This window comes from Enhydra lutris, unplaced genomic scaffold (assembly GCF_002288905.1).
Source record: "Enhydra lutris kenyoni isolate GAN:26980312 unplaced genomic scaffold, ASM228890v2 scaffoldscaffold11, whole genome shotgun sequence".
In the NCBI taxonomy this organism is placed as follows: Eukaryota; Metazoa; Chordata; class Mammalia; order Carnivora; family Mustelidae; genus Enhydra; species Enhydra lutris.
The window spans coordinates 39,182,572-39,202,550 of record NW_019154095.1 but is presented as its reverse complement, the minus strand read 5'-3'; the positions used below and the strand labels follow the sequence as shown (position 1 = coordinate 39,202,550).

Below are 19,979 nucleotides of genomic sequence, written 5' to 3'. Positions count from 1 at the left end.
AATATTCACCACCTATGAGCAGCTAGTAAAAATAACATCAGAACTGTGGATAAGCTACTAAGAAGAAATTTATGTAGATATGCTAAGTACAGGGCTATGTTCTGGGATTACAGAGATGAACAAAGCATAGTCTATTCTCTCTGGAAGGGAAAATTGGTAAGTAGATGATTGTAGTACAGGATGGCAAATGCTAAAATACACATGTGTAGTAGCTGTTATAGGAACAGACCAATTGTGTAGGTCAAAAACCTAAGAAAGATAGGTATCCTACATATATAACTGTGACTATATATTGTGTATAAATTCGACTGATATAATTGCTGGTGTCTCCCTTATTACGTGGGCAGCTTACTCAGAGCACTCAGACTCCATGTCTTCCCCTTGAAATAGTGATAATTATCTAGGAGTGTTATATGTATTAACTGAGATAATATATATGAGGTACCAGTAATGGTCCTTTATTCAATTATTATTTAAAATTTTGGAGAACACGATATAGGATTATACTTTCATTGTGTAGATAATATTGCTGCTCAGAATGCTTGGAATTCCCATTTTAAATTTGCTTTTAATAGTTTTTAAGAAAACTAAACTTACTCAAAACCTTGTAGTCCATATCCTTTTTTTTTTTTTTTTAAGTCAGGAGGTTATTTGATCTATTTGCCAGTTGTAGTTCTCAGTGACAGTTGTCTGTTCCCATAAATCAGAGCTGTTCTTAGAGAATTTAAAATTTGCTACCATTAAATGTATTTGACAAAAGTGTGCCACAGGCTTCTATAAACTATTTAGCAAGAGTGACAACATCATTGGAATAGATTTTTGTAATGATTGCTTTTGGGAAAGTTGGGTAAGACTTACTGGGGACAGAAACTTTTGAATATGTTATAAAATCAGTCTTTGCATCGCTGTAGTCCCCACACTGGATTATATATACCAACCTGAATAGATTTCCCGAATTTTACCTATGTTTTTGTTATTTTAAAAGGTGTTTAAATTAACTTCCTTTAACAGAACCAAACTGAACAGCCTGCATTTTCTTATGTAGTAGGAAAAATTGGCCCAATAATTTAATATTACTTTGTTCATGGTTGATTAATTTTTTCCTAAATTAACGGGTCTTTAAGATAAGGGTGTGTATACTAGACTATATGATAAATCAGGCTGGGCACACTTTTCATTTGATGAAACAAATTGATTCTTCTGCTCTGGGTGTTTTGGCCTTGTTATAAAAGTCCATTAAGTCATAACGAGATTAGACCGGTCTGTCATATTGTGATTTAAAGATAAAACAACCAGCCCAGAATTGTGTTACAGATCAAAATATATGTCTTGTTTAGAGCATCTCTATTAAAGTTCATGATTTACAGTCATGAGATTTAAATAGTTTAGTTTGTATCTTATGGTTGGTATTTATTTGTATTGACATTATAGTCATAGATAGGGAAACTATTTCCATAGAAAGGGAGACTTGATGTCTTAGTTTAAGCTGGTTGTGATTAGAAAAGTGGCTTTCACTTGTGTTCTCTGGAAGATTCTCAGGTCTGTGGGCATGTTAATAATGACATGTTTAATCCCCATAATAAATATTTAGTTAGAGGTATTTGGGAAATTGCTGCAGATGATGTAGAATGAGCTGAGGTGCGTTTTTGTCTTTTACTGTTTTGTCCCTGTTAGGTTCTTAGAGAAACTAAACTTTTTTTTTTTTTTAAAGATTTTATTTATGAGATTGAGAGAGAGCGTGCAAGCAGGGGAGCAGCAGGCAGAGGGAGAAGCAGGCTCCCCGTTGAACAAGGAGAGAACCTGAGCTGAAAGTAGACGCTTAATCAACTGTGCCACCGAGGTGTCCCAAAACTAAATATTTCAAATAATGATTTATTTTTTTCTTGGCTTTTAGGGTCCAAAAGTAGGGCCAGGCTCTTGACATACACTGAACTCTTTGCTACTGCTAATGTAATTCTTTCTAATAAAATTTGATGTTATGAAATAGTTTTTATATACTATCCATTCATATATAATATACAATGTATGTTTACATTGACAAGGGAGTAAATGCTAGGGCAGTTCTGCAGAACAATAGGTTTGTTGTGTTAACATATTTTCTACTATAAAAATGAGGACATTGAGGGAGGTTATTGAACTGCCCAAGGTCACACCAATAAGTGGTAAAACCAGGAATTTAAGCTAAGTCTGGTTAAATCTCATGCTTTCATTCATTTTTCCATACTAACTTTTAAATTATTTCTCCTTGGGGCACCTGGGTGACTTAAGTGGTTAAGCATCCCAACCTTGGTTTTGGCTCAGGTCATGATCTCAGGGTCCTGGGAAGGAGCCCTGCATTGGCTCTGTGCTCAGTGAGGAGTCTGCTTTTCTCCCTCTGTCTCTGCCCCTCCCCCTGCTCGCATGCTCGCTCTCTCTCAAATCTTCAAAAAATAGAATATTTACTCTTGGGAAAGTAAAATTTACCTTTATAAATGCATATTATTTTGAACCAGGGAGTACTTTTGTTAATCCTGTGCTGTATGCCTAACTTTTTCCCAAAAAAATAAACTTTGTTTATAGTATATAAGGTTATAGAAGGCTCAGTGTTCAAAGTAATCAATGCTTAGTAGAAAGAATAAAGTCAGATAATACAGAAAAGTATAAGGGGGTGGTGAAAATCACTAGTAACTACCATTCAGAGGTTAACATTTTGATGTATGATCATGCAAACATTGAAATAAAATACATATATGTATATTTTTAAAACAAAAGTAAGTTTTTAGCATGGATATTGTCTAGTAATACTTGTCATTATATATTGGCCATCATTTCACATCATTGTTAGTTTATATCTTACTAAATTTTTTTTAATTTTTAAAAAATAATCCTTTTAGAACAGTTTGGATTTATAGGGAAATTACACAGATAGTACAGAGAGTTCCCAGATTCCCCTATTATTAACTTCTTACATTAGTGTGGGGCATTTGTCGCAATTAATGAACCAAAACTGATAACATTATAATTGACTGAAGCCCTTGCTTTATTGAGATTTCTCTAGTTCTTACCTCATGTCTTCTTCTGTTTCAGGATCCCATCCACGATTCCACAAAACATCGTCATGTCTCCTTAGGCTCTCTGTGGCTTTAACTGTTTCTCAGACTTACCTTGTTTTGCAGGACATGGCACTTTTGAGAAGTACTAGTCAGATACTGTAGAATGTCTCTGTGCTGGGATTGTCTGATGTTTTTCTCATGGTTAGATTGGGGTTATATGGGGTTAGACTGAGGGAGGCCACAGAGATGAAATGCTATTTTTATCACATCATTTCAAGGGTGCATCCTATCTGTGTGACTTTATTGTTGATATTAACCTTGGTATCCTGGCTGGGGTGGTATTTGTCAGGTTTTTGTATTGCAAAGTTACTTTTTTTTCCTCTGCTTTCTTTCTTGAGCTCTCTGGAAGGAAGGCAGCCCACACTTAGGGAGCAAGAATTATGCTCTACCTTCTGAAGGGCAAAAGCAGAGTTTCTGCCTATATTATTTGGAATTCTCCTACACAGGAGATTTATCTGTCCTCTCCCATTTATCTCTATTGAGTCATTTATTTGAATCAGTGTAGACCAATGGATATTGATACTTTCGAGTTAAATCCAGTATAACTTTATTGCTTTAATTTTTCTAGCTGTGGCCATCGGGAGTCTTTCAGTTGGTTCCTGTATCCATAGACCATACCCCTATTGTTGTGGGTTAATACCTTCATTTCTTTTTGCATAGCTGCATGGTATTCCATTGTAAGACTCTACAATGATATAGTTAGCTAAACCCTGATTTATGGTAATCTGTGTATCAGATTTTTCACTGGTATAAACAAAACTGTGATGAGAAGTCTTCAAGATATATTTATGAAAGTATTATTTGATAATTAGGAAAAATTGCTGTATTAAAGGGACTGCCTTTTATACCCTTACCTGAGGCAAATTTCTAAAATGTGAGCATTTTTACCTTGCCTATGAAAAACAGTGGTATATTTATCATGTGGTTGCTTCTCTGTTTTCTTTCTTTTTTTTTTTTTTTAAGATTTTATTTATTTTGGGGCGCCTGGGTGGCTCAGTCATTAAGCATCTGCCTTTGGCTAGGACATGATCCCAGTCCTTGGCTCCTTGCTCAGTGGGAAGCTTGCTTCTCTCCCACTCCCCCTGCTTGTATTCCCTCTCTCGCTGTCTCTCTCTGTCAAATAAATAAATAAAATCTTTTTAAAAAAAAGACTTTATTTGTTTTTAGAGAGAGAGCATGCACACAAACAGGGGGAGGGATAGACAGAGAGGGAGAAGAAGCAGACTCCCTGCTGAGCAGGGAGCCCGATGTGGGGCTTGATTCCAGGACTCTGGGATCATGACCTGAGCCAAAGGCAGACACTTAACTGACTGAGCCCCCCCCCAGGCACCCCTGTTTTCTTTTTCATGTGATGAGAGCTGATGGCAGGGGTGGCACCGGTGGACCTAGAGAGCTGCTTTGAGATCACATCTTGCCTTCAGACACCTGTGCCTTCTCAGTATAGAATCAGTTACTGTACATAGTAAACTCCGTTGGGAAGAATAAAACAGCATTCTCAAAGAGTAAAAACTTAAGAACTGGAAACAACCTTAGAAATCATGTTCCATCCCTGCATTTTAGAAATCGGAAACTTGTACCACAGGGTGAAATGATTGCCTGGGATTTTGCCATAATGGAAGCATTCAAGAACCTGAATTTCTGGGGTGCCTGGGTGGCTTAGTCGGTTAAGTGTCCAACTCTTGATTTCGGCTCAGGTCATGATCTCAGGGTTGTGAGATTGAGCTCTAAGTTGCTCTGTGCTGGGTGTGGTATCCAAAAACAACAAAACTTGAATTTCTGCTCAGAATTCCTTGTTATGTGAGTATATTTTGTATATATACTCATATATATATATGATATATACTCATATATATATATATACGATATATACTCATATATGTATATGTATATATATATATATATATACAGTTTTTATGTTGGAAAATTTCGAACACATACCAAAGAAGACAAGATAGAATAATTCATCCTCATGTCCCCATCTCTCAGCTTTACTTGTCAGTTTGTGGCCAGTCTTGTTTAAACTCCCATCCAATCCCCTCCATACCATATTATTTTAAAGCATATCCCAGATACTAAATTATTCATCTGTAAATATTTCAATATGTTCAAGAAATCTTTTTCAAAACACAACCACAATGTCATTATCCTACCTTAAAAATATTTCTATTCGAGGATATTTAGTTGTAAGAACTTCAGAAATTTGTACTCACCATGGATTAGAATCAGTCATTACTGAAAATACATTTACTTGGTATAATTCCCCAAAATTAATAGAGAGATTTTTTTTTAAAGATTTATTTATTTTAGAGAGAGTGAGCATGTGTGAGCATGGGGAGAGGAAAAAGGAAAAGGGAAGCAGACTCTCCACTGAGCAGGGAGCCTGATGTGGGGCTTGATCCCGGGACCCTGAGATAATGACCTGAGCCAAAATCAAGAGTGGGATGCTTAACCAACCGAGCATCCCAGGTGCCCCTAGAAAGATTCTAATGTGCTATCTGTATACCATACAAAATGGCCTAGGTTATGGCTTTTATAAAAAATGTATTAGGGTTTTACCTGGAAAAATAAGTTAACCTCTCATGAGATTTCTTTAGAGCAGAGAAATCCATAAAGACTGTATGACAGATAACCCCAGTTGTGTACATTTGCTTTTTGGCACTTCTTTATCTGTGCATGGAAAAGAAAGTCCAAGTATAAAATCTCTTTCAGATTTTATTCTATTAACTGAAGCCAAGGACAAGAACGTAGTGGTATGGTCATTCTATTCACATCTTCTGTAGAGAGATTTTTGAACGTGGAGTAAAATTCCTGCATGCTATTTCCTGAATTAGGAGTTTACAAAGCTTCTAAGAGAGTCAGTGTGTTGACATCATCACTGCATTTTCATTTGCTTTTAAGAAGATAATTTAAGAGGAAAGAATACCTTTTGTATCAGAGCTGATCCTAAAGGTAGAACCAATTGCAATTACCCTGTTTACTTCAAGCAGCACACTAAGTGGATTACTTGACTGTCAACAATTTAGAAGGATGGCTAATACTCCCAATATTTTAAATATCATATTTTATTGGGGCTTCACTGGATCTTTAAAATTAAAATTGAGGTGTTATTTTCTTCTGGAAAAACAACCCTGTTTCAGACGCTTTGCAACCGCAATAGGAAACTTTCTCCTAAATACCCATTTACTTGCATTGAATTTATCCTAGAATTGCTTCCGGTTTTTTGACATGCTGTTAAAACATGCAATGATCTAAATTGAAGAAGAAGTGAAAAAGAGGGCTGAAATTTTCTTTCTGCTTTATCTAAGCCAGACCGAAACCAATCTAACAGCATAATTTTATTTAAAACTATTTTATTGCTAATAAATATTCATCTTGCTAGCCCGTATTGTTCATTATATGCAGATTCATGTTTTATTCTAACCTAATTTAGACTTTTCTGCCTTGCGTTTCACAGTCTTACAGCCTTTCCATTTTCTTTTGTGAGTGGGCTTTGTTATAGTCAGCTTAATTTTCTTTCCATTTTGAGTGCCCTATTTGTATTATTTCTGAATGTTGGCACACTTTTATCTACTTGTTTTCATTCAGTGAACATCTTTTAAAGAAGAGAAATCATTGTTCTCATTTCTAAGCAAAAGCCGAAAGATTAAGGAAAAATAATCAGTTTCAACTACATCTCTCGTCAAGTGCATTCAGTCTTCCTAGGCTAATGTGTATTAGGAATTTTAAGTTCTTGGAGGACATAGTATTCATTGTCCTGTGCTGTGATTGACCTCTGTAGCATTTCACCCACTCTACCTATTTTAAGCTACTTTATAAACCTCTTCTTGATACGTAAAGGATACTTTTTCTTAAAGTCCTCTTTGCTTTGACATTGTCTCTTTTTGACATCTTTACTACTTTGTCAGCATGTGATCTTGATTGAATTTCTTATCTTCTTTCAGTTTCTTCCTCTGAACACTGAGGATATTAATCAGTAGTCTTCTCATTGGATTGTTGAGTTAAATGAGATAAGCTGTAGTTCCTGGCACATGATAAATGCTTCAGAAACATTGAAGCCATCCTTATTATATCTTTCCCCTTTGTTTATACCTTCACTTGATTAGGAAAAATGGTATGTGTATCTTAAATAAGTGACCCCCTTTACATTTTCCTCAAACTTTCATTGTTTTCCTCAAACTTCAAAAAAAAAACCCAACCACCTTCATTTTGAAATGATTACAGATTCATAGGGAATTGCAAAAATACGGAGAGGTCCCGTGTGTCCTTCGACCAGTTTTCCCCCAAAGGTAGCTGTGGTACAAGATCAAAACCAGAAAATTGACACTGGTGCCACCTGGCGCTTACTCAGATTCCTCCAGTTTTATATGCACTCATTTGTGTTTGTGTGTGTGTGGTGTGTATGGTTCTGTGCAGTTTGATCACATGTGTATTGTGTAACCACCATCACAGTCAAGATACAGGACACTGTATCCCTGACCCATCAACCCAAAGCTTCCTCTTGCTCTCTTTTCTCTCTTTGCTCTATAATTTCCCCAAACCCTTGGTAACCACTAATTAGTTCTCTAGCTTTCTAGTTTTGTTACTCTGCGAATATTATATAAATGGAGTCATATGATGCTTGTGATCTTTAGAGATTGGCTTGTTTTACTCAGCATAATGCTTGTGAGAGCCATTCAAGTTGTGTGCGTCAAATAGTTTGTTCTTTTATTGCTGAGTTCTGTTTCATGGTGTGGATGCACCACAGTTTAGCTGTGGAAGGACATTTGGGTTGTTTACAGTTCTGGGTTATCACAAAGCTGCTGTGAACATTTGTGTACAGGTGTTTTGTGTAGACCTAAGTTTTCATTTCACTGGGATAAATGCTTAGGACTACAGTTCCTGGATCAGAACTTTCTAAATGGACCATTGTAAGCTTTTTTGAAAATACATGCTAATGCCATATGCAGATATTAAGAGCAGGTATTTCTTAATGCCAGCCATTATAAATAATATAGTGTCCTCTGTTTTAAAATATCTTTCTGTATAATTTGTAGCATCAGTCCAAAGTATTGAATCCTGTATTTTTGTACTGTAATATGTTTTTTTAATTTTTATTTTTTATTTAAATTCAGTTAATTAACATATAGTGTATTATTAGTTTCAGATCTTTTTGTATTGTAATATAATGTGTACTAAATAAATATTTCATTTTGTTAATGAATCCCCTTTCATATTGTATTGACAGTTTTCTTGGGTATATTATAGTTCTTAGATACTAAATTTGAATGGGGGACATATTTCAAGTAATGCTTTTTTCTTTTTATCAGTTCTTTGCAATGTGGTAGATGTTGAAATTTTAAAATACTTGTAAAGATGAGCACGAAGAGTCAGGAAGTCCATTAATCAATATCCAGCATTATTTCAAATAATGAATAATGTTGGACATTTGTTTTCCAACATAATGTTTGGGGTCCTAAGATGTTTTATAAACTCATTGTCTCCAAGATTAAAAATAAATGATGTCATTATTAAGGCGAAGCTACAAATGCTGTTGACATGTGAAGAGCTCCTAATGGTAATACCCATAGATGTAAGTAATTGTACTGAAGTTGGGCATCAAAAGTCAGGAGAAAGACAATATAAATTATGTGTGGTGGACAGGCATTAGATGGTTGATCAGTTCTGGCTTTCGCAAATATATCTAATAGTCTTAAAATAACTAATAAAAGGAAAGCTCTAAAAATTGGTAGAAGGGAAGGAAACAAAATGTAGAAAGCAGTGGTTCTTAAGTCTGCTCATTTGAATATTGTCAGTCAATTTAAAAGTGAAACAAGCACCCCTCCCTGGGCCAGTTAAATTAGATTCTGGAAGTGGTGCCCAGGCCTTGGTATTTTAAAAATATGCCCAGGTAGTGTTTAGCCCGAGTTGAGAGCCCCTGACCCAGCAGGAATGGCCTCTCTGCTCCTATTTCTTCACCTTAGAATTCGGTAGCGTTTGTGCTGCGAGCATCCATCTCTAATGTATTGGACTCATGTGGGTTCCACATACCTTTTATTTATTGCTCTGTGGGGATGCCTGTTTTCCTAGAGGGGAAGGTACCCACACTTGTGGACACATTGAAACTGTAACAGAGCTTTAATATGTGTAACAGAAGATGCCTATCTTTGGAATGAAATACCCCAGTGAGAAACTCTAAGTCATTGACAAGTCAAAAGGAAACTAAGTTTCATCTGGGGCATATAATGGGTAGGACACTTTTTGGGAAATTGGGCATTTAGGAAACTGCATGGGGTGTTGCAGTGAGAGGTCTCAGGTTTTACTGATAGATCTTATTGTCAGCCTTATTTAGTTTTTATTTCTTTAATTTTTACTTGGCAAAAAGTGTAACAAGTGAAACTATGCAAAGATGAGTATAGACAAAAAGAATCAATACCCCACAAATTGTTCATAGCCTGATGTGAATTCTTCCATACCTTTTTCTGTATTCATAAAAGTTTAACGATATAAGGTTTATGAGTTTTTTGTTTTTAAAATAGGATCATATTCTATACATTATTATGAAGTGTTTCCTCCTTAATATATCATGGATATTTCTTTAGGTCAATACAGATCTAAGTCTTACTTTCAAAAAATGAATAACATTTTCAATACGTCATGATATATTGAGCCATTTGCCTGTGAATGGACAGAGTGTGAACTCTTTTTAATTTTTTTTAAATTTACCACAAAGAATGGTATATCTTTGTATATTTAAGCTTAGGTATTTTTGCTTTTGTTTGTAAAGCATTCTTATAATCCATGGTTTGGTTTTGGTCAGATTTCTTAGTTTTTGGATACTTTCTTTGATACTGAGAATTAATGGACTAATAATGTCAGTTGATTTCTAGTTAATTGGCTCCTAGGTATTAAGTTGGACATTAGGTAGGGGAATCAGTTATTTTAGAAATGGATTTTAATAAATCCTCATGGCCAGAAACGTTTTTCATAGGTTCTAGAATCCCTAACATGGAGTACCTTAATGAGTGGCCTTCAGATGGGCTTCATGGGGGGTCCGTGAACTGTCTGATATTGACTGAAAAGGTGTGTATACATTGTACATTTAATGGCTTTTATTACCTTTTCAGAGGGGTTTTTATTGCCCCTCAAACTGGTTAAAAATTGGTAATACAGATATCAGAGAATAGTACTTAGTCTGCAGAACCTGTAGAGTACTGAGTTGTCATTGATAGCACGTTTTTAATCACAGTATCCTCTTTCTGTAAAGATCTGGATTGAAATATGTTTCTAATTTCCAGATGGCATAAGCCTAGGAGAGATGGCTAATGCTATAGCTAGCAGACTCCAGGCTCAGAATAACCTGAATAGGTCATAATAATGTTCTGAAATCAGCAGGATGAAAAATACTGAGGATAAACATCTGCAGGAACTGAGGAATGCTTAGGCAGGGAGGACAATCTCGGATGCACCTAAGATGAAAAGAGCGAGGAGCTGATTTGCCCACGGGCTTGTGTGGGCTAGCTCTGTGATGTGGCTGTTAAAAATATGAGCCATGTGGACCACATTTGATGGGTTGTTTTTGCGTCTGAAAACCACATTTGAGGTGAGACACAGGAAAGGAGGAAGACAAGGTTAGGGATGGACTGAGATGTGAACCCAGAAGTGCACCAATGCTGAAGGAGTTTGGTTTTTGGATCTGACGGAGAGGGTGTAAAAGAACAATGGTGGCAACCCTTGTAGGTGAAGGAATAGGAAGACAAGAAAATGTGCCCAGTAAATGTTTGAATGAATGAATGAATGAATGAATAAATATTACAAGGCTAAGGATTTTGACTTGACCTAAGCTCTGGTGAGAGTTTTCCAGTAATGGGGTGGGCACATCTAGAAAGCAGTGACTTCCCAGTAGAGCCCTTCAGTCATAGTGATGGGTGACTGGGGTAGGGCTGTAGAAAGTGTTCCTGATCTCAGTGATAAACTGTTTAACAGGACTTTAAAACACTGTTAATTGGAATTTAATATTTCTCTCAGGTACTTTAATTCTTAAATAGGAGACAATTCCAGGATAATATCGTAGGCTCTTTAAAAGTACTTTTATAGAAGGAGTGTTTTTGACTCACAGACTATATGATTGTTGTTTTTTTTTTCTTTTTAACGTATAATGTATTATTTGCCCCAGGGGTACAGGTCTATGAATCATCAGGCTTACACATTTCACAGCATTCACCATACACATACCCTCCCCAGTGTCCATAACCCAGCCACTCTATCCCTACCCCTCCACCCCCCAGCAACTGTAATAGGTTTTATCTGAAACTGTGATGAATGCATTATTCCGCTGTTAAACCTAAAGTAGCTAGCTTGTCTAGACTTGTACAGTAAGTATGGTTGAAGATTTTATTTTTCGTGACTTTAGAGAGAAGAAAAACCACATTATTTTCAAGCTACAAAAAGAGGAAAAAAGGAAATTTCACCACTTGCCGTGGCCTCAGGAAACAGGCACACTATCTCCATTAGACTAATTGTCTGAGACCTGACTCCGATCATGGTAACACACCAGAGAACTGGTGTCCTGCTGTGTCATTTACATATGTGTGCCCGTCAGTGTGCATACTGCCCTGTGGAAATGGATCTCTAATGTTTGTTTAAGTTGGTTAATAGAGATATCTTTTATTACCCCTCAAGTAGTCAAAACAGTGTAAAAGAACTTCAGGTTATGAAAATGGATATTGTCCAAATTATTTTATATAAAGCTTTTTAAAAAACAAACCCTGGGGCACCCGGGTGGCTCAGTGGGTTAAAGCCTCTGCCTTCGGCTCGGGTCATGATCCCAGAGTCCTGGGATCGAGCTCCGCATCGGGCTCTCTGCTCAGCAGGGAGCCTGCTTTCTCCTCTCTCTCCCTCTGCCTGCCTCTCTGCCTACTTGTAATCTCTGTCTGTCAAATAAATAAATAAAAAAAAAAAATCTTTAAAAAAAAAAAAAAAAAAAACCTGTTTCTCCCACTAGCAGTTTTAAAATAGATTGGGGGATAAGGCCACTTGGGACCCCATGGTTTCCACTCCTTTTTATAGGGCCCTAGGAGTTTAGGTCAGGGTTTAAGATGGGCTCCACCACTCACTTACTGGCCTTGATTTCCCGTGAAAGATAGTGCTGGTGCCCCTAAGCATTGTGAGAAAGCATGGTGCTGGGTCCATCGGGAGAACTCGGTATCTATTCTGTATTTTCTGCTCTGACCTCGTGACCCCTTTCTCTTTTTCCTGATTCAGCAGATACTGTCATCTGTATGTCTTATACTGTCTTGAAAATAGCACATCTAAAAACTAATTTTTTTGTATCCCCGCCGCCACTCCTTCCTCCTCTCATTCTTAACCTGCTTCTGCTCTCTTCTCCTGTCTCCTCTTTTTCATCCATGGGTACCACTCTCCAGAGGTAGCCCTGGAGGCGGCTAACACTGTGAGCTCTGAGTCCTACTGTCTTGGATTAAGTTCTAGCTCTATCACTCTGTTGCCACGTGGCATTGGACAAGTTACTTAATGTCTGTCTCTAAATCTCAGTTTCCTCAGTTCTAAAATCAGTATGGTAGCCATCTGTCTTACAGAATCGGGAAAATTCAGTGAGATACATACATGTTAGCACTCGGGATGGTTGCTGATGCTTACGTGATTGTACAGTGTGCATTTATTAGTTAGAGCTCAAGCTGGAAGTGGTGGCGTCATCCTTAACTCCCCTTCTTTCCCTCACCAATCCTCTCTGCGATTGATTCTGTCTCAGGAGTCTTTCCTCTTTCTCATCCCTGCTTTTAGGTCAGGGTTTTTAAATTTGAATTTATTATACTCAAAGAGGTTCATAACCCCTAGAAATTGAACATACATCTTTTGACATATGTGCGTTTTTCCTAAGGAGAGGGCTTTTAGCATTTATCATTGACTTTCACACAGGTCAGTGACCCACACAATGTTGATGACTGCTGGCTTGGACTCCTTTCTAGCCTGTATCCAGGAACATATGCACTGATACTCCTCCTCTGGCTCTGTGCCTGTAATCTCTCACACTGTTGCCCAGTGAACTTTTTTTTTTTAATGTTTTTACATCACTCTCCTGCTTACAGAGTTGTGTTGACTCCCTGTTGCCTGCAGCAGTGGTTCTCCCCCCAAACCACATACTAGAATCCCATGGGAAGCTTTTAAAGACGTACCCAGGTCCTATCCTAGACCAGTCAATTGATACTGACAAATACTGGGCATCAATATTTTGTTTTAAAGCTTCCCAGGAGATTTTAATGTGTGGCCAGACTTGAGAGCCTCAGGGCTACAGGATGATGGCCGGACGTGTTAGCGTGGCCCTTAAGGTCCTCAGCAGCCCAGTGCAGATCTACCTCTTTAGCCTCATCTTCTGCCTCCTCTCTGATTCCTATCTCACCACTTGCTCTCTGGATATAGACTTTTGCTATTCCCAGAACATTCCATGTTATTTCCTCCCTCTGAGCTTTTGCCTGTACTGCTTGCTCTGTCTAAAATGCCTTTCACCCTTTCTCTGCCTGCTCATTTTAATCCTAAAACAACCCCCCCCCAACCCCCGAAGAGAATTGCAGCGCTACTTCTGTACAAACTTATAGGCCTTAAAGTGTATTATAATTACTTGTCTATTACTATCTTCCACATTACACTGAACTCCTAGAAGGTAGGATCCTTCTTTATTTCATTTCTCTCGTGTTGACACCAGGTTTAAAGGAGTTCCTTGAGAGTCTAATGAATGAATAAACGACAGTGAACAAACAGCAGGCTACTCTGGGGAATCTGGAAATCCGTGGGGTTGGGGAAAGTAAATATGGCGTACTAGCTGTGGTAAGGAATGCTCAGCAGAAGTTTAATCCTCTACTATTGCTCTTTTGTACTTTTATAAGAATCAAAGATCAATACATGGAGTTTCTCATCTGGGACTAGGAAAGTCGAGACCAGCTTTGAAAACATCTCCAAACACTATTGAACATTATCAAACATAATAGTGTAAAGTCGTGTCATCTTTGTCTCCTGAGACTCTCCAGAGATTTCTGAATGAGAGATGGAGAATCAGCCATTATGATGATGGCAACTTTATTTTCCCCAGTGGATTATCCTAACTTAGTTACTGATTTAAAGGCACCCTTATATGGACAGTTCTTCAGACATTATATGTTTCTAATTTTGATCTCACCCCTGGCCTTTATGTTTAGCTGCTGCCTAGTCCTTCTGTTGGCTATTTTTAATACTTTTTTTTTTCTGTGTGTCTCAGAATTGTCCCAACACATTTTAAAGAACAGTAACTTCAATGTGTTTTAGTCTTCCTCTTTCTTCAGTGTCCAGGATTAATTTAATGGTGATTTCTTTAGAATGCGCCCCCCCCCCCCACCGCTACACTCTTAGGAAAAGAGATGGCTTATTTAACACTTACACAAAGGACAGTGAGTACTAGTCTGATGTCATGAGTTGGGTGTACATCATTCTGATATGCTGTGTATGAACAACGAGAATACCCTTTGTCTAACCGGCTTCTGATTACTTTATAATCTTAAAAGCTGGAATAATAAGGACAAGATTTTTTTTTTTTTATTCAAAGTCAGAATGTTAGTTGGAATGTATTAATATGGTATCCTTTTATGCTTCTATTCATCTTATTTAAAAAGTATTTTAAGAAGCCTTAAAGAAATCTGGATTTATCAAGAAGCCCTCCTTTAAATATGTTTACATAAAAGAATCTGAGTCTGTGGAACTAAAAAGAGTAATTTTTAGTCATTTTTTAAGAGCATTTTTAGGAACAGATGTGAGTCAAGGAATTGGGAAACGCACCTTTTCCTGGCAAATGGAGGGACAGGAAAATATAATGTCAAGAAAAAGAAGAAACCAATGCTTACAATGATTGCATTAAGGTCTAAAATGGATAATTGTCTATTATTTCACAGTCTACAATCAACAACAACAGATACCCCGGTACTGTTTGTCCGCTCTTCTTGTAGTGAGCCAGGGCCTGCAGAGAGGAACTGGCCTGTGGTGTTTCTGAGAATGGCTTCTTGGATTATTATAATTACTGGGCTGTTACAGTTCTTAGAGCTGAGTTGTTTATCCTGTAGTTTTTTGCTGTTTTGAAAGGTGAGCACCCAACATCGGAGCACTGTTTTAAATGAGCTATTTAGTGCTTAAGAGATACAATTATATATGTCTACTGTGAAGAGACTAGGCTATACCACGCCCACTCCTGGAAGAAACTAGCCACCTACTGGGTTCTTGTAGCAAGGGAAATTCAAATCTCTTATGAATATGTCAACAGACCATGTCCATCGACAGCGGAGCTGTCAAAAGTTAGAGAAAGCATTCTTGATTTCCCAAGTCCCTTGGTAATTGGTACCAGGTATTGTATTCTATCACACACTTGAGCATTTGCCCTTCAAACAGATCTTACAAATGCTCGGGGACTCATGAGAACATATTTGAAATTATCAATAATAAAACTGGTGCTTTTGGGCTGTTATTTTGAGGATCCTTTCCTTCTTAGCCTGCAAGTACCCTGTTCATCCAAAATAAGATAGAGAGGGAACCTAAAAACCCAGAACCCCAAAGTAGATTCTCTACCACATACAGGTGGTTTAACCTGGAATTCCCCTTCAGTGTTAATTTCTATAGCTAAAAAAAAAAAAAAAATATATATATATATATATATATATATATATATATATAAACAAAAAATATACTTTATATATAGAAATCTGTGCCAAGTACTGTTCTGAGTGCTATAGGTAAATTAACTTGTTTTCTCAACAATCCTTGGAAGTGGCTTCTTATCCTCATAGGTGGGAAGAGAGAATTCTGTTAAGTGACTCGCCAATGGTTGCAAAGCTACTGAATTTTGATTTGAATGATCCCATCAGTATGACTCTTAAGTGTTCTCCAGTCCTCTTTTCCTTAGAAAGTCTTAAATCTCAAGTCAGAAAGTAGAGTAGCTCTTACCCTAGAAAGATTGTACATGCTCTTGAAGTAAGCTCGATTGCTGTGAAGCAGTGTGCATTGGAATAACAAAAATTAATACTTGGTGTTAATGTACCAAAAGCTTTTGGAGATTAGTAGCTGGTTGCCTGATTCTTGATAGTTTTACTGTAATTGGATCAAAGAAACAGAGAAGTGGGTGTTTATGGTCAGCAGCTCGGCATGGCGTTATCAGTCCGCATACTGGCCACCAACATGGGAGTACAAGAGTTTGATTTGCAGTGGGTGAAATTTGTCTTTGTATTATCTGTAAGAAAGACAAATAAATAGTATGAGATTGCAGGACATTTATTTATTTATTTATTTATTTATTTTTAAAGATTTTATTTATTTATTTGTTAGAGAGAGAGAGAGAGAGCGCGCGCGCATGATCACAGGCAGACAGAGTAGCAGGCAGAGGCAGAGGGAGAAGCAGGCTCCCTGCCGAGCAAGGAGCCCGATGTGGGACTGGATCCCAGGACGCTGGGATCATGACCCGAGCAGAAGGCAGCCGCCTAACCAACTGAGCCACCCAGGCGTCCCAGGACGTTTATTTATTTAAACAGACTCTTCAAGTACTTTCACCTTAAAAATGGAGAGAACTCACTTTAACATTTTATTAATAGATTCGAGTAATAAGGTTACATTTTAAAGTATTTTCAGTGTGGATATATAACTGCCTTGAAGCCAAATTAGAGTAGAACTAGTAAGATTTTGTTACTTTTGAAATATCTTTTGAAAAACTGTGGCTTTAAATCTAATGTTTTTCCTAAACTCTCAAATTACAGTACATTTGTTTGTTGTTTTGGGTTAGCTTGAATGCTAATGAATTATAGAAGTTCAGATTGTACTTAATAAGCCTATGCTAATTTTTTCATTTAAGGTGTGTTTATTACATATTATTAGTGCTTGTTTGTTCAAACCTGGCAGCTGGGCTCTGTCTGTGTAGCACTTTCAAGCAGAGCATCTTGTATCAGCAAATGCAGAAGTGTTGCTCCAAGAGAAAGGAGGAAACTCCAAGAGTAGAGGAGGGACGGTCTCTTTTTTAACCGAGTGGAGGCTAATATTGGGGCGCATGAAAACGTCTGACCGTGTCCTTGTGATTCTCTATGAACTCCAGATGAAGGGAAAACAATCAAAAGCATATTTAGCACCTACTACATCCCAGGTACTCTGTTTAGTGGTATACCTCTGTCTATATATTCATGCACGTTTGTCTGTCTACCTTGCTGTGTATGCATAAACGTGCAAATTTATTTATTTAATAAAATATTTCTATAATAAGCACCATTGTTTTACATGCTTTACAAACATAAACTCATTTAATCTTCATAATAACCATATGAAATGTGTCTATTACTGTCCCCATTTTAAAGATGGTGAAACTAAGACACAGCGAGAGTAGTTGCCCAAGGTCAGCAACTACTGATGATGAGGCTAGAATGTGAACCCAGAGAGAGATGAATTCTGAATCCATTCCATTCCCCAGACATGCATTATAGCTTTCCTTTTTCTTTACCTTTGCTGAGGTCATTGCTTCTCTATAATGTTCTTTCCACTCCTTTTGCTCTTGAAAGCTCACCAGCATGCAAAGGCTCAATTCAAATGTCACTTCCTCCAGGATGCCTTTCCTGATGAACCCAACTGGAAGCCTCTAATTAGGTTCCTAATGGAATGAAATGAGATACTTACTGATTACTCTCTCCTGTGGTAGGAAATTTATATTTTCTATCATGTCTCGTGCCAGATGATAAGTCTCTTGAAGGCAGAACTATCATTCACACTATTTTCTGCTATAGTCATGAACATCGCGCCATTCATACAAATGTTGCAGGCACTTGGGAGTTTCATGATGGCAGGAACCAGCTGTTCAACAAATGTTTGTTAAGTGGATGACCATTAGGAATGTACAGGGTAAAATTTCCCAGTATTACTCTAAGATACTTTAAAAAATTAACTACATTAAAATAAGTATTCAAACAACAACAGTAATAATATTGCCTTAAGTTCACAGTCCTGTTATAAATTGTTATACAATCGTGCTAAATAGGGGTGCCTGGGTGGCTCAGTTGGTTGAACATCTGACTCTTGATTTCAGCTCTGGTCATGATCTCAGGGTCCTGGAATTGAGCCCTGCTTCAAGGTTCGGCACTCAGAGAGGAGTCTGGTTGAGGATTCTCTCTCTTTCCCTCTGCACCTCCTTCCCGCCCTACTCATGCTTGCGTGTGCTCTCTCTCAAATATAAAGAAATCTTTAAAAAATAAAAATAAAATCATGCTGAATTAATTAACTACTTACCAAGGTTTTTAAAAAGAACTGACTTTAAGAGTTTGCTATGTATGAACTTCTTTCTTTCTTTCTTTCTTTCTTTTTTTTTTTAAGCTTCCAAAAAAAGAATGCTGAAGAGAAAATGGCTTATTCTTTTGGAGTCAGATTTTTCTGTGCATGTGTGAATAAATTGGTACTCTAATCCATTTCTGAAGTATTTCGACAGATTGAATAGCTATGATCTATGCCAGCATAATCACTCTGAAGGCTTGGATGAACGAATCATCTCTTTAGCATATATGTATAGTTGTAGCATTGAAGGCCACATATATTTGTCTCAAATTATAGGATGGAATAAATATAGAACTCCCGATTTTAGTAATATCTGATTTTATAATCAGACCATATGACTGTTTCATTTTAGTTTGACTAACAATAATTGATATGATAAGGTAAATATAGTAATCAGAATTGTGAATTTTAAGAATAACAGACACCAGTTAGTCTTAAAAGGTTTAATTTGGAGATACAGGGATGGAATGTTATAGACTTTTTGGAGATATGTGTATCAGTGAGATTTTGCTGTGTAACAAATCATGTAATACTAGTGACTTAGGAAAATAAGCATGTATTATGTCTAACAATTCTGTAGGTCACCTGGTGACTTTGGTTTGGGCTAGCCTGGGTGATCTCTGCAGGCAGCTTGGCTGGGGCTATATGGTCTAGGATGGCCTTGCTCACATGTCCGGTGGTCATTGTGCTGGCTGGTGTGGGGGCCTCGACAGCTAATGGTGTATCTTTGTTCCACGTGGTCGTCTCACCCTCAGGAGGCTACCCAGGGCTTCTTTGGGTAGTGTTCTCAGGGTTCCACAGTGCAGCAAGAGAGGGCAAGCCCCAGTGGGTCAGCACTTTTCAAATTTGCCCTTGCCCTCCTGGCCAAATTAGTTAATATAGAAAGGGACTACCCAATGGTAGATGCAAGGAAGCAGGAATACATAAGGGGTCATTACTGCAACAGGTCTCTAAATTCTGATGCGACCTTAGGCCAGCAACATGAAGTGATAAAAAAAGAGAAAAAAGTGTGCAGGCTCTCAAAAGCTACAGTTTTCAGAGAGATAGTTTATAGACCCTAGGTTTCCCTGAAGTACTTAATAATCATTTGAAGCCTTCCGGCTTTTTATTTTTTGAAGCTTTGAGCTATAAAAATGGGGAGCCTTTCATCCTTCCCTCACTCAATAGATATCCCAAATTGATCTTCAGCGAGGACCACAGCGATGATAGAAGGGGTGTGATCATACTGGCTCCAGCCACTTAGAGCTCCCGTGCGCTGTGCTTTGTGGCATCTCGGAGAGCGCTGACACTGGCCCTTGCTGTTGGCATCATTATCCCTGTGTTAAGGGGAGGAAGCAGACTCGCAGAGAGCATGTAGCTGGTCGGTGGGAGGCTACATTTTGAACCCAGGTCTTTCGGACTCTACAGCTACATCCGAAGAAGACTTGCTTACTAGTGGGTTGATCGTGGTTTTTTCCAGCATGAAGCCTTTGAGTATTTAATGTCACCCTTGAAAAACTGGGAACCATGGAGAAACAGGACGGTTTTTTTTTTCCCCCTTTCTATTCTTTCCCTACTCTACAACCCTCACTAGTTGGA

At 37.7% G+C, this 19,979-nt stretch overlaps 1 protein-coding gene across 5 annotated transcripts in view; it reads left to right on the top strand.

Moving 5' to 3' along the window:
* The window catches only part of LOC111144407 (solute carrier family 20 member 2), a 103,298-nt gene that overhangs the window by 9,027 nt on the left and 74,292 nt on the right, over nucleotides 1-19,979 (top strand). The gene's annotated exons all lie outside the window — the stretch shown is intronic.